This window comes from Megalops cyprinoides, chromosome 5, assembly GCF_013368585.1.
Source record: "Megalops cyprinoides isolate fMegCyp1 chromosome 5, fMegCyp1.pri, whole genome shotgun sequence".
NCBI lineage: Eukaryota > Metazoa > Chordata > Actinopteri > Elopiformes > Megalopidae > Megalops > Megalops cyprinoides.
Window position 1 is genome coordinate 36,292,199 of NC_050587.1, and position 7,663 is coordinate 36,299,861.

Sequence of the window (7,663 nt, forward strand, 5' to 3'; positions counted from 1 at the left end):
TGATAATGAAAGTATTCTTAAGATTCTTCATCTTAAACCACAAATAGCCTAAAAGGTACATTACAGAGTGTGGTTTAAACTGTGGAATTTTCTTTAACTTATAGCAAAGGGGTGTTTATAACTCCAGAGTGAACTTTGCTGTATTATTTTACTTAAATGTACATTAAGATTCTGCTGAAAAGTTATTTCTAATTCCTTTGGGGGCTTAAGTGTACTCCTAAAAAAGCAAAACATCAGGAGTGCTAATGATTACGTTTAGAAAGTGTTTTCTTAAAAGCTGTGGAGCCAACATTGTAGCCTGTGCTTCATCAGGGCTATTTTTCGCTAATATATTCATCCAGAGAAGCTCCCAAATGCACCCAATGGAATTTTAACACTTAAGTGCTTTTTGAATTTTTACTAAGATGGTGCCAGTTTTATTTTTTACCCTATTCTACTTGTGTTGTGTCATTTCTATTCTAAAATTCTTAATTTGTACAGTTAAAATGTATTTTTTCCGTGGGCAACAGAATAATGAAGACCTGTTGTTCAAATTGATGTTGCTTGAATTTCAGTATTATTCATCCAGCAGCAAAAACTTTGTTACTTCAGGACAAGGAGACATTTTTTCACCATCTTTCTTCTTTCTTTTCTGTAGAGTTGACACAATGCATGGTGAGAATGATTAGTCTTATGGCAGCAACTAACCCCTCTCCACCTCCATGATGACGTTTTTTGAACACAATTTTGAATGCCAAATTTGGAGGCATTTGTTTTTCTGGAAGTTAGCGACAGATAAATAGACATTTTCTAATTAATCTTAATCAAATTATAGTTAACTAGTCAAAATATATAGTCATATTTAACTTGGCTATACATACAGAAAACTTGTTGTCTAGTTAGTGATCAGTGATGGTCAGTATAAGTGCATAGACATCTTGACACAATACTCAGTGATTGTAATACATAGTAATTGCAAAAACATGTGCTTGAATCATAAACATGGCATCTTGGATTGCTACTATAGGCAAAACAAGGAGACCACAGAAAGCTAAGCATAGACTTTGATAACTGTTGTAGCTAGCAAGCTACTCTCTTTGACAGAAAAAACAGTTATGAGCAGGTAATCCCACATAAACACACAAATAATGTGAAAATGATTTGATACATACAATGAACATGCTTTAAAAATTTATGATAATCTAGAAGACTCTTATGTTAAGAAATCTGGTCATTTTGGACTAATGGCAAAAGCAGACTTTTTAACTTGAATGATTAGCGTTTTATTTGATATGGCAAGGTTTTACTCCACAGCCCGGCGGTTGTCAATATCTGCTCTTACGTAAGAAAAACTGATTCACAACTCTCTGGCTTTGGATGCAGAGGGGGAGATTAGACTGGCTTTCACTATAAACTGAAGTAAAATGTGGGTTACTCCTACATAGCCAAATGCATGTTTCTAACCTGCCCATACGGTGTCTCTGACCTTTCTATTCAGATGAATACTGATCAGTACTGTACTATTTACCATTCAACTTCTTTGTGGCCAATGAAGAAACAATTTAGTTAAACCTCATCCAGTAAGAACAAGGGCTGTGGTGAGTGTTCACGGCCACAGGTAACGTTATGTTTACAAGCCACAAAAACAGTTCCTCACTGCTGTAAGCATCTTTGTGGATCTGGGACAGGTATGAGTTAACCTGCATTTCAGATCAACACCTCTAAGGGTCAAAAGTGCCATCACATAATTTGTAATCGCATTCGATTCACATACACATCAGACATATAGTTCACTAATTTATAAACTTCCTGTGTTAAGAAGACTTTTACTTCATTTCCCATACTCTCTGACCACATTGGCCATATATACAACAGTCTGTTAATTTTATTTAAAATTCAAATTTTAATCAACCAATAAAATAGATGTATTTGTTAAATAACATGATACAGTTCATATACTCATGTGTATTTGATTCAGATGACTTCAGCATGGAATGAGTGTGCTTGCAGCTAACATTAATGCAAGGTGTACACTGTACTCATGACTCTGAAATTTACCATGACCTTTGACATATAGAGGCTGAGATTTCCAAAAGTATTCAGTGTGATACTCAGAACATGAAAAGTGGAGCACGGCAAAAATAAAGATGAACATGTGACATGACTTCAGAATGCACACCTTGGGTGGTTAACTTGTGAAAGAGTGCAAAACGGTTGAAGTTTCTGAACTGACTGATTGTGTACAAGAGTGAAACAGATAAAAGAATGAAAAGCCCAACAGATAGACAGATAATTGAGAATAATGATGAATGCTGAAAATGATATGATGCACCTTTAGGTCTCACTTTTAAACACATTAAATCAAGTGTGCCTTCATCAGACCTTCAGAAAACGTACATAATTCCATCATGAGCATGACATTACTAGACAGTAAACCATTCATGTCGCAAGTAAATGTTTAATGGCAGCTGGAGTGATAGTATTCTTGCTTTGTGTTTTGTACCTGAGCTATTTCATTTTGTGTTACTTATGAATGATTTGTCAACTTTATATGTCATGCTCACAATGGTATTGATGTGTTTTTTAATGAAGGTAACTAGTGTTTATTGTGATTTTTTTGGGGTATTTGAAATTCCACTGAAGACCAGGAAAAGGTGCTAAATTACTGAGGATATTGGCTCTCTGTTTGCTCTAAGGCTATCGATCCTAGGAATAAGTGAAATCGATCCTTTTGCCTACCTCCTAACTCTTTGTTATAAAACTAGCATGGATTGTACCATTGTTGTTTTTAGCATTGGGGTTCCAGGCTGTTCTTCAGAGATTACTGCCATTCAGATCAAGTGCTTTGGTGAGTAAAACCTCCAAAAACAAATGAGTGAATCCAGAATCAATCGGTACGCTATTCAGTCTTAAGCTTTGTATTGATGTTCATTTGTGGACATGAGGGCCTCACCTCAGCTTTTAATAAAGTATTGATCCATATGTGATATTGTTCTGTCCTTCCTGTGATATACTGGGCCTCCACACACACTGAAATCCCCTATGGTTAAAAAAAAAAAAATAAAATAATAAAAAAAAAAAACACATCACATTCTGCCAAACACCACCTCAATAAGTGGCACTTCCTATAAATACCTTTGAGTTATTACAACTAAACAATTTAACGTAATAGAAACATGTTGATGAATCAGGTTTGTGAAAACTGCCCTTTTTTCAATTTTAGTACAGGTTAAGTAAATGTTACATGTATCTGTTTATTAGTGTAGATAAGTGGCGTGATGAATTGTCTCAGTTACAAACCCACATACGTTCAATTGGACAATAAGGCAAAATAATGTTATGGATATGGTACCTTTCCTGTACAGCAATTATTGTGTTGGGCAGCAGTGTGGCATAATCGGAAGGAATTCTTGGTTTATTCCCAGGTGGAGAACTGCTGTATCCTTTGGCAAAGCACTTAACCTGGTAAATACCCAGCTGAATAAAAGGGTGATTTAAAGGATGTGAAAGAAATTGCATTTAAATTTAGATTCTTATCCAGAGCAACGTACATAAGTTGCAATAATTAATAAACAATACCAGCCTAATAAATAAGGTAAAAGAATAAAAATACTACTAATACCTTGCATTGATATCATATGTATGGAAACCATACTGCACTGTAAACTAGCGCTCATTTCAGATATTCAGATATAGGTTTAGTTGAGCAAATATACTGAAAGTCTGAATAAAGTACTATTTCCTTCCTGTGTCTGGTCACATGCTTGTGGCTGCGCTTTGGGATTTGACAGATAAAAAGTATTTAAGTAAATAAAAACTCACAAATACTCATGCATGAACTAATAAAACAGTTCACGGTTTTTTCCTTCTTGGAAAAAAATGAAAGCATGATTTGAGCTAGCATCAATGGATGCGATGCAACAGCTTGTAGTATGCATTGTGCTTAACAAATAAAAGTTCCAGCATCAAATTAGTCACGTGACATTTTACAGGTCACACTTAATATTGACAGAGAGATACAGAGTCACACCAGTGTGGTGCAGGGCACGTGACTCTCTTGTTGGCTAGAGCCGGGAAGGCTTCCTTATCTCTGGGGCTTGTAAAATGGTGCTTTGAGAGAAATGTTATTCAGAGCCACCCACGTTGACTGTTATTATGTGCACCTACCCATCAACAAGCAGCCTTACGTTTTTTACCCACTCGAGGTTCCTTATTTTCGCCACCAGAGAAAATAACACACAAGCTCAAGCCCACACACCACAGCTCGCAGTGAAAAAAAGGGGAACTACAACACAAATAATCTCTTATCTGTAGCGCTGTACCGGACGCAGCCCTGTTCTGCCTCTTTCTGTTGAGCTGCTCTCTGGGGCCGAGTGGCACTTGGTTGAGCCCTAATTACAGGCACCGCGGCGTGCAGCTTGCTGATAATCTCACACTGCTAGAGTTGCCTCTGTCTGCTCGCTCTCTCTCCTTCCTTTCCTCTCTCTCTCTCTCTCTCTCTCTGTCTCTCTATCTCTCCTTCCCTCTGTCTCTCTCTCCTTCTCTCTCTCTCTCTCTCTCTCCCTCTCTCTGCAGAGCGCTCGTTCTGGGAAGCAGAGCAGAAAATTGGAATGCTAGGCAGGCGAGGAGGAATGGAGTGGCCGGAGTGACAGCAGGGACAGCTCCTTACACACACACACACACACACACACACACACACACACACACCCCTCAAACACCCCCCCCCCCCCCCCCCCTTCTGCACCCTCCCTCTCCCACAATGCACTGCAGCCCGAGCTGTCCCGAGCTCTATATAAAGGCATTGGGGGGGAGAGGAGTGGTGCTGTGTAGCAGGGAAAGGAGCCGGGACAGCAGTATCACTGGACAGCCCCATCGCTGAGAGAGGTCAGTACAGTAGAGGACACACACAGACAGGAGGAGGAGGAGGAGGTGGTGGAGGCGGTGGTGGAGGGGAACTCACAGATGTGCTCCAGCCCTGTTGCGTTCCAGCAGTTGTGTAACAGCCGCCAGGTGACAGAGGGGGCCGTTAGGGTCGTGCGCTAGAATGCGAGGTGGCACCGCGCCGGGCCGAGATTATTAAGTGCTTTCCACCAGCGTGGCTGACTGAGAGCCGCTGTTGGGGACGGAGACGCTCGTCAGGTGCTCGAATGACACAGCCTGCTCTGCGCCAGGGGCTGGAAGAGACTCTTGTTTCTCTGTTGCTCCGCTCTTTGCTTTCGCAGCCTTGCGCTGTCTCAGATTCAGGAGCTACGGGGGCGTAGATAACACGCACCGCTGCAGGTGCCGGGGCGTTCGTGCCTCTTTTGTCATTTGGAGCAGCTGCCTTGAAGGTTACGCGAGCTGTCATGGCATTTAAAGGGAAATGTTCCTTTCCTGCAGCTCTCAGAATTCTGTCTCGTATGCTGAAATCTGCAGGACAGAATGGGGACCAACGAGATGTTGCCTTGTCATAGCTATGTAAAAACAGTATATGGTGTAATACAATTACAGCCCACATCTACGTTACCTTCCGTTTCCTCCTGCGCATGCTGTGCTACCTCTCTCTGCTTTTACTGTGGCTGTGATGTCAGAGTATTGTCATTTCAGTGAGTGTCAGTCCAGTGCACAGACAGCATTCACTCCGTTATTGATTACTGCAATGGGCTGGAGCATGTTGTTTGATGAAAGTGGTGTCTGGGGAACATTAATTACAAACACTGCAGGCGGTGTTTCTACACAGAGCCGACAACGTCACAAAGGGCTCTGTACTGCCCTTAAAGACCGCCTGGGATTGTTGTCAGGAACTCCATCAGTAGTTTGACACCCTGTCAGCCACTATCACGTAGACTTAATTAGAAATGGAAATGAGTTTGCAACAAAGTTTGGAACTGAGTTTACAGCGAGCTGCACCGAGGGGTCAGCTGGACACACTGTTCCAAAAAAAGCAAACGGCCCTTCCAGCTCTGATTGACAAAGGCTAAACACGGCCAACCAGACTCTCTCCCTGGGTTCCAGTGTCTCACAGACCCACCTCAGTTCCCTTTGAAACTGAAATAATCAGCTTCACCTCATGCTGAAAGCATGAGTGGATCAGTTACTGATACTGTGTTGGGCAAAACTAAGCAGCAGTTTGGAACAGTACTGAGGAGCAGGGCTCATAACTCAAGAGTTCTGGCTCAGTTCCCGGGTGGGACATTACTGTTGTACCCCTGGGAAGGGTCATTAACCAAGAATTCCCTCAGCAAATATCCCGTTGTAAAGGAGCCCTGTTAGCCGCTCTGGATAAGAGCACCTGCTAAACCAATATAACATAATTTACAATAATGCAAAGCAGAATGAGGCACAGCTCGACACTGGTGTGCAATCTGGGAGTGCACTTGCAACGGTCAGCATGACTTTAGCCAACAGCTGTGTGTGGACAGGGTTTTTTTTTAGCCTTAAAGCATGACTGAAGATACTAACTGCAGGCAGCAGGGAGGGAGGGGGCCACACTCACAGTCCCCTTCAAAGCGGGAGCAGGGAGAGTGTTTATTAGTGCTGTTTCTAGCTGTGGCCTGAGGTTTCCTGGGGTGAACACGTGTGTTTTTATTGGGCCCCCGGAGTGTCACAGAATCGTGAGAGCTGATGCTGTCCCATGTTCTCCCTGTGACGTGCAGTGCTTAACATCTAGACACGCTTGTCTCATGGTCTGTGCTGCTCTGAAGTGTCTGACCAAATGCATCTGTACACTCTGTTGCCTTATTGATAACTGCACGTTTACTGTGTGGACAAGATGGTTGAGATTTTTTAGGCTAGAGAGTAAAACAGAGGTGGACAAGAATTTCAGTAACCACTTATATGTTCCACACTCAATGCATTTTAATATAAATGGGAAGCTAGAAGTTTCATGAATCTTTGAGCTTCTTTATATAAAATGTTAAGTGAAGACCCCAGCATGGGCCAGAGAGTACTGTTAATCACCATGTGTAACTGTGCAACCATTATAAACATGCTTATACTTCATATACTTATAATTTCTCTACACTGCATAGCAATATGTTAGTTATATAATTACCGTAAATTTTCATGGCTTTTTTTGCACGTGGAATATAAGCTCTCCTACAAGTGCCTATAGATATAAATAAAGCAAATATATCCCTTCCACTTTTCCTGGTGGCTAAGCTATCATATGCATCACATACATCATTTAGAGTCATCTACAGTTTGACAGGTCCAGGTGTCACATGGTCTCATGATGTAACAGGAGAGTAAGAGTCTACAGGCTCTCGAGAACAGCGTAACAGTACATGTTCATGCAGGTTCACACCAGTTCCTAAGTTTGTTCGTAACCCAGGACTCCAGGCAGGTGGGCATCGCAGCCGGTTTGAGAGGGACATATTTAACACGCCAAGGAGGCCAGATACCCTCACCAGGGCTCCTTAATAGGCCTGAGGAGGGCATCCCAGACAGGCGCAGTGCTGACTCAAGGGCTTTGGGTGACATTTTCAAAGACCACAGGGTCACGAGCCTTCCCATAAACCAGCCGGACAGAGAGAGACCCGATCAGCACTTCGGGGAGGAAGAGCTGGGCAATGTAACGACCACCTGCCTCTACAACCTCAAACTCACCGTTACACTCATGAATAATTCATAAACAGAAAACTTTGTCCCCTGTGCAGATTTATGCATTTGATCCAATGAAAGCCAATATCTGGGAAGCGGTACT